A 10,157-nucleotide genomic window follows, 5' to 3' on the forward strand; every position below is an offset into this window, starting at 1 on the left:
ATGCTGTTACTTACATGTTTTTTTTTTTTTGTATAAGTGTATCTGTTACTCTTATCTCCATAGCAGGAAACTTAAAAGAACTTGGGTTTTACTTGATTTCTTTGAATGTGCTCCTGTATTCAAAAACCATAGTTCATGTAAATTGGTTTGTGTCAACAAAAATGTTCACTGATATAAATGAATAAACATATATAAATTAAAAGATGCACAAAATAAATAAAATAAAATAAAATATAATTAGGTGTGAGATGAAACTGGGATCCAGGGGTTGTTTCCTGCTGCCCATCTCTCGCCACAGGTCCCTGTTCCTGTACTGCCACTTGCAAAAGCCTGTCCGTTTCCTCCACAAGAGGGTCATTCTTGCTGATGATCTTCTCTTCAACAGATCCCAATTCTATCATCAATCCACGATATCAAAATTGCTCTCCCCAAATTCCTTAAATAGCTTACTTAATACATGTAGCACATATGGTTTTGTGTATGTAATTCTGCAGGAAGTTTTTAAAACTCTAAACATCTTTTGCTTTCGCAGCACTGGGGATGGAGCGCAGAGCCAAGATGAACTGAGACCCCAACATTTAGGTGTGAGGAGAGGAAATGAAAAGGGACAGCGAGAATAATCCAGAACCCAGGAGGAAAGCCAGGGTGTGTGCAGGTCTGTCACCTCCAGAGGCAGGGTGATCCCATGGAGGAGCAGGGAGGGCCGAGGGGCAGGACTTGGAGGTGAGGAGCAAAAGGAAGTAGTGACGTGGAAATGGTGTGTGCCTTGCTATTTTGAGTCAGGGAAAGGGGAGAATGGGAGCTGGAAGACAGCAGACAAGTCCCACTGGGGCCTGAGTAAGGATGAGGAAGAGCCAGTAGCAACTATACCATTGTCATCTGAATCAGGGCTATGAGGAGTGAGGAGAGAGGGGAGCCAGACAAATGACTTGAGCCTAGGCAGACTCAAGTCAACAGGGGCGGTCAGTCACCCCATGGCACCTCCATGAAGTCATTCCTAATTGCATTTAGCGGGCCATTTTTTTCTGACAGTAGGTGGCAGTAAAAAACTTGCCTCTTTTCGCCTGTTAATTATTGGTTTGGAGAAATTAGGTGGCAAACAAGATTGGGAAAGGATAGTTAGCAACAGTTGTAAGCTCAAAATAGATATCAACTCGGGTTTTCCTTTGGGAAATCCATATTGTACATTTTTACGAAAAGGAGTATGTCTATTGGTCCTCAAAGAGAAAATAACATTTTAGTAATTATAAAATATGTCGGTTGTATTGTACTTCCACACTGAGTCATTTTGCCTTTAAAAAGATTAGATTCTGTCTTCCTCCTCACACAGAATGATTTGTATTAATTTTGCCCCTTCAGCAATCCACTGCCCATATGCAACCATTATGCAAACATTTCTTATTCATATATATATATATATATTTTATGTTATATATATGTACATGTGCACATACACACACACACACACACACACACACACACTCACATATTTATTTAAACTATTACAAGCTGGGTACGATGGTGCATGCCTGTAATCCCAGCAGTTTGGGAGGCCGAGACAGGAGGATTGCAAGTTCAAAGCCAGTTCCACAAAAGCAAGTCGCTAAGCAACTCAATAAGAGCCTGTCTTTAATAAAATACAAAATAAGCCTGGGGATGTGACTCAGTGGCTGAGTGCCCCTAAGTTCAATCCCCAGTGCCCAAACAGAACAAAACAAACAAAATAAAACAAAAAATTATAACATGTGTAGGAAATTTCTTAGTATCAAAGATAGGACTAGAGATGTCCAAAGAGAAAACATTTTAGAGGTTCCAAATGGTAGCACGAAAGACCACACGCTACCAAGGCAACTGTGGCCCCGTCTAATGTTATAAAGTTTAAAATTTAGAAAACTCGGTGAGAGGAAAAAAACAGAATCAAATGTTCTCTGCAGCTCTATTAAACCAATCTGAGTTCAAAATCTAGGCAAAATAAAGGCAAACACCTTTGTTTCTTAGCGAGGGAAGTGCCTTGTGTCTTTAGGTCTCAGATGCTTCATCTGTGAAATAAGACTCATGGGATATCCTTCAGTGGGTTGTTTTGAATATTAAAGGAGAAAACATGAAGGTAAAGCCTGTGCGTGATATACTCCTTCTCTTCCCTAGACACGAGTACAAACACTTTAATCCCTCGAAAAAGTACCACAAAGACTCAGAAAAAGAAATTAATTGTAACGACTGCTTTACAACAAGGGAAACAACCAAAAAAGACTTGGACACACCTTAATTCAGTAATTCTAATTCTTCAATTTTGCATCTCAGACTCCAATTGTTCGGGCATCACCTGACCCAGGGAGAAGCTTCCCTATGAAGAGAGTTGGGGATGAGGGGACAGTTCTTTGCAATCTCTGGATTCATGGCAGAATTCAGGCTCTTTCTGCTGAGAGTCCGATGCCTTTTCCTGATTAGAGGACTACGTCACTCCTTGGTTTTCTCCAGGTTCTCTTTCCCTCCTCACTGGCAGAGAGGAAACACTGGCAGTCTACAGTTCCCGCTAGAGCCACGTGGAGGTGCCTTGATCCTGGAGGGCTGCCACACACAGAGCCTTGCTGCATTAGGGTGGTCCTGGGACGAGAGTATGCCCTGGCCAGCCTGGGACTGTCGAAGCTGGCGTCACTACTGGATTTGATGACAACAAAGGAGACATGTCTGACTCTGCAACGTTCTCTAAAATGCCCTGTTCCTAGAAGTTCTTCTGGCATTCTGCCAGTATCCTAGGCATGCTCATTCATGGGCTGGAGGATCCTCAGCCCTGGGCATCCCAGTGGCTAGAGTGGTAGTGAGTTAAGAGAAGTATGATAGGGGAGGCTGGGGAGGAAGGCTGGAGGGAGGTGAGGGCTGGAGGAGGAAGAGCATGGGAGCACGGCTGTACCAGGAAGGCCAAGTTGACCTGTCATAAAAATGTACCCAATTTAATGGCATCCATTCATTCACTCACTCTTCAACATTGGCCATGTGTCTCAGCGTGCCTGGCAGCCCCAAGTTCAACCCTTCTGGTGGGAAGGTACACAAAGAACACACAGATGGGGGAAAAGGGGTAGCTGCTAGTTTTCTTTGGAATTGATTGGATTTAGGATCCACTGTCACATGGACAGTGACACCTCCATGGCTTTGTGGCTGTATAGTCTGCACAACCAGGGTTCCCATTGAAATGAACAAGTGGCAGGTTTGCAAGCATGGCGGTTTAATTTCCTTTTACCAAGAAACATTTATAATTATAATTAAACAAAAACATTAGTGGTGAGCTGGTCACCCAGTGTTGCTCAGAACCCCAACAATGACTGCTGCATAAACTAAACCACTGCTATCCCCACCTGTCCAGTGGGCTCCCGCACTTGTCCTGCATCCAGTAGATGCTCTTGGACTTTCTCCTACATGGGTCACATTTGAAAATCCTGCACACAGTGTCCACTTGTGTCTGATTGGAAGCCACATGGTCCTATGCTTGTGGCTCCGTAGCAGTGGGCAGGTAGGATGAAGGCTGATTTCCACTAGTTAGGCCTTCAGGGCCGATTGCAGTGAAGGCTGCCACACTAAGCCTCCTCCACCTCACAGAGGATGGAGATGGCAGCAGATGTGGAGGATGACCAGCAGCTGGGTGAGAAGGAATCAAGGTAAAACATGTTGGAAGCAAAGAGGGCAATTAGGAGCAACAGAAATAAATCCAAAGGAGCCAAGGAAGGGGACAGCTGTGGCCCAGGAAGCAAACAATCAGCAATGGCCAACATACAGGAGTGACTTGCTCTGTGATATGGATGGAAGGGGCTATCCAGGTTGCAGTGGGCAGACGGCAGCGTTCCACATGGTATTATAATAATAATAATAATAATAATAATAATAATAATAATAATAATAATAAAAAACTTTAAAAATGAAAGAGACGGCTCTAATGAGAGAGTCTGAAGACACCTGAGAAGCATCTGGTCTCTTCTCGTAGAGTACAACTCTGGGAACACAGCAAGTCCCTTTTCTAGAGAGGTTTCAGGTTTTTCCACTTTTGCTTATCTGAAAGCCTTCTGAGAAGACTTTCCCCTAAGATTCCTCTTAACTGTGTTATCTAGAACTGTTATTTCTAAAATATTTATTAAACATCTGTTATTTCTCTTAAGCATTCTTCACCAGTGTACCTTCCCCAGATTGCAGAGTTCTATAGCTCTGTACTCGGGTGATTCAGATTTATGTCCCCTCCTCTTCTCATTTTTCATCTTGTTCTTCCTGTTCCTTCTGTGCCTTGAGATGTGTTAGAAACCTAACTTTTAAGAGATCAAAGAAAAGGAAAAACCACTTTCTCCCATATTTTTGTCTTTTGTTTAGGTTAAAAATCAACATTATTTTTGTATTTGCCCAAGACACATCATTAAAATTACTTCAAAGCTTGTAGACCAAAATGTGTGCAAAGAAGTCTTGCACTGAATTGCAGAGCAAATTAATTTCAAATGCTAGCAGAGAGGATGGTTTTCAAAATGATGTTACATTAATTCAGCAAGAATATCTTAGAGCCATTCTGAGTCAGAGAACAGGAGATATTTTGATCTTAAAAGATAAAAGGGCAATTCCAACTAGCTTATTATGCACAGGCTTCACTGTTCATGTTGGAATAAGTATTAGGTGAATTTCCTGTGTGATATAAGGACTAGATTCTGCTTTATACACTACTAAACTTTTTTTCTTCTGGCTTAGACACAATGAGGTGAGAACCTTTTTCTTCAGATAAACAGAAGCTGGGGAACAAAACCTATGATAATCTTCTGTAGTGGGTGACCTCACCTGATCTTACTAAGGTCATAGGTAGTGGAAATAGGGTTCTCATGACATCAGAAGATCTGGTAAGGAATTCTAATCCTGATGTCAGAGGAGCTAATTTAACTCCTCTAAGCCTCAATTTCCTTGTCTGTAGAATGTGAAAAAGAATGACCACAAGATTAAAAACCAAACAAACTTATGCTATTTGTGAAAGTAGTTAGCACTGGCAGCTGCTTACAAATGAGCTTTGAGATGGGCGTGGTGGCACACACCTGTATTCCTAGCAGCTTGGGAGATGAAGCAAGAGGATCACATGTTCAAGGCCAGCTTCAGCAAGTTAGCAAAACCCCATCTCAAAACTAAAAAAAAAAAAAAAAAAAAAAAAAAAAAATCAAAAAGAGGGATGTAGCTCAGTGGAGAAGCACACCTGGGTTCAATCCCCAGTACCAAAGTAAATAAATAAAGATGAGCTGTGAGGCTAAAGGAATGAGAGTTCAGGATTAGTTACTCAGTATAAAAAACCATACCTGAGCTCCAAACTCGGTGTTCATTTTTGGTCCTGTGTCCTATGCAGGAGGAAGTAGTTTTGGGAAGCCGAACTAGAACGTGACTGGGTCTGACTCCCCTGCTGACTGGCGTGGCATCTGGTGGTTCATGCTGTGATCTGGATATCCCTGGTCTTCTAGGGTGCCAGAGACTGTGTCTTCATGCATGGGCGTGCCTTCCTACAGCCCCATGGGTGGAGCTATGCTCACCTGTTTCTTTGTGATATCACCCTTTGCCCTGTTTGGGATAGAATGTTCTATGGAAATGCCCTTTGTGTGTCCCCTTCTCTTACTCTGCCCTTGGGTATGGCCAACCTGCTGACAGTGGACATCATGAAGCTAGACTCAGCCCCCTGAAACCTGACCCCTTGCCTCATTTGAATGGCTTTTCCTCAATAAAAGGAGTCAGCACACGCTCGCTTGCTCTCTTCCAGTAGACCTTAAGGTCAGAAGAGCCGTCACAGGTATTTCTGCTCTTGTATGGTTATTTCATGCAGCCCAATTAGCCCAGTTCCACTGAAGTGACCCTGAGTGTTTTAGTCAAGTGCAACCCAACAAGTGGGGGCTCAGACTTATCCTAATGACAGAGGCAGAAGCACAGGAGGGTTGCGCAGACCTCAGCTGAGAGGTGGGTGATGTCATTTCTACCCACAGGCCCTGCACAACCTTGGGTGGTACAATGAGACAAAAGCCACCTCTGTGGGAGGAGCTACAAAGCAACCTCCTGGGCCACAGAGAAGCAGTCTCTGGACCTCACTGGAAGGAACTGAGCCTGGTCTGGGTCAGGCTAATAAAATGCAAGGAGAAGACAGCTGTGGATACAGCTTTAGTGGTGGAGTGCTTGCCTGGCATGTGTGAGGCCCTGGGTTCAACTCCCAGCACTCGAGAAAAAAAAGAAAAGCAAGAAGGAGCTGGCAGCCTGCGAACTGGGGGAGCAGGAAGAGGTGTGGGGCCAGAATGGACGGGTAGCCAGAATGGACGGGTAGCAATGAAATGTCCATCATTTCACACAGAGCCTGGGTGGACACAGTACAGTGCCCTCTGCAGAGCAGACAGACCAAATGATGCTGGTGAGAGTGACAATTCTGCTGTTGACATTTATTATCTGATGTTTGCGAACAGGTGGTGGGTGAACCCCTGCTTCCTGAAGATCAATGACCTACTCATGAATGGACACACCCAGAGGTCCTTTCTTTTGGTCTGGCCTCAGGGAGGATGTTGAGCTCCCTGGTTCCTTGGAGATGCCATGGGAATCCAGGAAAAAGGGAGCTTCTGGAGGTGCAGGCCAGGTGCTGTGCCCCTAGGAGGAAAAAGGCCATGCTGCCCACAGCCAAGGAGAAGGCCAGGCTGAGGGCCTTCTGCTCATGAGGGTTGGTTCTCCAAAGGCAGAGGACCGCAGCCAGACTCGAGGGGAAGGAGGCTGTGTGCACAGGCCTGCTCAGGCTCATTGTGGCACCTGCAAACCTTGCCTGGATAGGGAGGAAGGGAGGGAGGAAGGAAGGGAGGGAGGAAGGGAGGGTGGGAGGGAGGAAGGAAGGGAGGGAGGCCAGGGAACCCCCCAAATAAACAAAAACCACCTGGACCATCTGCCAGGCAGCAGGAGCCTGTGCCGGGGGGGCTCTCCACAGAGGCTATCGGCAGATAACCCATAAACCTCACCAGGTGACAGGCAGCACTGTGGTCCAAGGACACCCTACTAGCCCACATGAGGGACATGGCCAAGCAAGGCCTCAGGAGGAGGCATGGCCACGAGGCAGGTTGAGCCACAGTTCCTGAGCATAGGAGGAGATGGTCACCTGTTCTATGCAGGTGTAAGCCCAGGTCACCTGCTTGCTCTGGAAACTAGAAAGTGATGTGAAGGGAGTGCTGGCAGGCAGGAGGAATGTTGTAGTAAGGTCATAGACCCCTAGACAGGGAGAGAAGTGAGGGGTCCGTGTGCTGAAGGCCTTCCAGGGGGAAGGGGGGAAGAATAGAGGGCCTAGTGAGCCACAGACCAGCCAGGGTGGGAGGTGGCCGGGGCTCTAAAAAATGTGATAACAGAGGGAATAGAGAGGGCCCCTGGCCACTTCCCTGGTCTCCAATCCTGAGGTGAAGATCAAAGCAGAGGATCTGGGTTGTAAAGTAAGAATGTACTCATAAAATACCTGGAAACCCCCCTGTGTGGTGGGCGTGCAGCCCACCCTATAGATTCCCCTGCTTCTAGGCCCAGAGCGGCCCTCCATTGTTCCCCTGCCTGCTGCCAATGAGAAGTGTGTGAGTAGAGAGTCCAAGACCTCCCTGTGGAGTCCTCCAAGCTCTTTCTCGGGGATGGGAACAGAGTATGCCTGGCCTTTGCAATCCTGGGGCTGGACACCGTGTGACAGGTGGCATTGTTACTATCCTTATTTATAGATGAGAAAGCTGATACAGAGAGGCCAACTAACCCATGTGAGGTCACACAGCTGTTGCGTAGGAAACCAGGATTCAAACCTAGGTCCCCTGTCACATCAGGGTCTGTGTCCTAACCCTTGGGCCTGCTGCTCCTTCGAAGTGTCTGAGTTTTCACTCTAGCAGTCTTGCAGTATTTATTCCTCCACCCACTGTTGTGTGCACATGGATTTCTCTCTAGTTATACCTAGAAGCGGGATTGCCAGGTCTGACACCTCCATTGCGGTGAGTTTCCATAGTGTGAGCTCGAGTGGGGAACAAAGCATTATGGGAACAATTCTGGGACTTTCATGAATTCAGAGCAGGTAGACTGTTACTTCCATGTTTGATCCAGCTCACTGAGGCCCTTTTTGGTCGCTGTGGTCATCTGAGATGAGGTTAATAGAAGATGAAAATACTTTGAAAGAAGACGGAATTGACCCATGTGAACTGATTTTTTTTTTTTCCCATGTTGGGGATTGGACCCAGGCCTCACACATGCAAGGAAATGCTGCTGAGCTGCATCCCCAGCCCCTCCAATGTCAAATGAGGAACTCCACTGAGTTGTTTTTCTCTCTCCTTACAAACCCTTCTTAATACACCTGCATGCTGCTATGTGCTCTGCAGGAACTGGGCATTTCATCTTTATAATGACTCAGTTTGCTAAAGGACCTAGCATTACAAAAAGTCTAAAATGGATTCTTTGTGTGGCCTAAACCTATAGTAAGGTAGTCAGCACCCTGACAGAGCAGGTTCCTGCCCAGAAGGTATGAGCTGCCTGGGAAAATAAAAACTCTGAAATGAGCAGTGAGAAATAAAGACAGATCCAGAAATTAGATTTAAAGTGGAGCACTTGATAGGTATTCCAGACCTGATAGGAGCTGGAACTGAACAACTGAACAAGGCCCCGATTCTTTATTTAAGGGGGAGTACATGAAAGGCAGGGGTAAGTTTTCAGGGGGAAGAGTCTTGTTTCAGTTCTTGCATCTCCGAGCTGAGCCAGAACTTGAGCAATGAGCTAGCAGGGCACCACACGTGAGTCAGGCATTCCTTTATCAGTGGGAGCTCCTGATACCAGCCTTTCCTGCCTAACGGCTCCAACATCTCTCAGTTAACCCACAGCTCATAGATAGCTCCCAACATAAACCAACAATTCAGATCACAATTTTGCAATATTTCCCGCATTTGGATTTATGAGCATCTGGTACGATGAATGAAAGTCTTTGAGAACGCGTTTGTGGAAGTCAGCCACTGATGCCCCCTTAAGTCTTCTCAATGTCTCGTTCCCATTTGGGCACAAGATACAGCGTCTCATTTGAAAAGGACCAACACACTTGGAGTGGACCAAGAGCACTCATAAATTGAATAAAGAAAATGATTTTACGGATGAGATGCCACCAGTGACCCTGAACATCAAATGGAACTGAACACGGGTCTTTTGTGAGTACTTTCTGAAGGCCCTTTTGCCCCAACTCAGTCTGAAATAGTGGACACGTTCACCATTGATTCCCCTCCACAGTGGTAAGACTCAGGCTCACTCTTTCTCTGTCACTGACTCATTCTGGGGCCCCTTCAGGGGTATTGAAAGAACTGACTTGTGCATTTGGTTGGAGTGAATCCTGCCCACCTGGGCTTGCATTTGGAAGGGGGTTCTTGGCTCACCAGCAAATCCATCATCCTCCATCCCTGTGAGCCTTTCTTCCTTACTTTATAAAATGGCCTTGATCATCCATGTCACTGATTAGTGAATTCATGGATTGATGCACCTTTGTTGAGCACCTGGGGTCTCTATTCTCACTTACAGTGGGGCAGGGAAAATAGATACATGGAAGAACGGGGGGAAATTTAAGATACATAATTTCTTAGCAGGTTGTAAGAGGTGGACAGGATGTCACACTGAAAGCCACCAGTTGTGCTGGCCAGTGGGAAACATGGAAAGGGGTGCATGTGTTCCTGGGAGGGAAAGACAAGGAGGAAAGGGGCCTGGCCCTGCTGGGAAGGAGGCTGGGGACCTTCAGTTGGTGGGGCAGACACATCCAGGGGAACTTGATAAGGCTGTGGTGAAGCAGAACCCTCCTCCATCATCCCTGCAAACTCTCCAGTGACCGCTACTGCTTCCAATGTGAACGGGATTTTTTTTCTGGGGAGTTCAAAGGCATCCAGCTATCATAATCATTCATTATACAGATGCAGTTTCTGAACTTCGGGTCAGGAGCCACTGCTGTGTTTGAAAGCAATGTAGTGCATCGTGCCTGGCAGTTAACAAACGAGAGAACAGAATAGAAAACACGGGCCCTGCGCATAGTAAAGGTCAGATGCATTCTGAACCTCTTATGTAAGTTCTGAGTTGTGATATATAATGCATTTCTTTTTGGGGACCATGGTCAAACAGGGAAAGTCTCGGCATTACAGCACACAGCAAAC

The sequence above is a fragment of the Callospermophilus lateralis genome, chromosome 13, assembly GCF_048772815.1.
Source record: "Callospermophilus lateralis isolate mCalLat2 chromosome 13, mCalLat2.hap1, whole genome shotgun sequence".
Lineage (NCBI taxonomy): Eukaryota > Metazoa > Chordata > Mammalia > Rodentia > Sciuridae > Callospermophilus > Callospermophilus lateralis.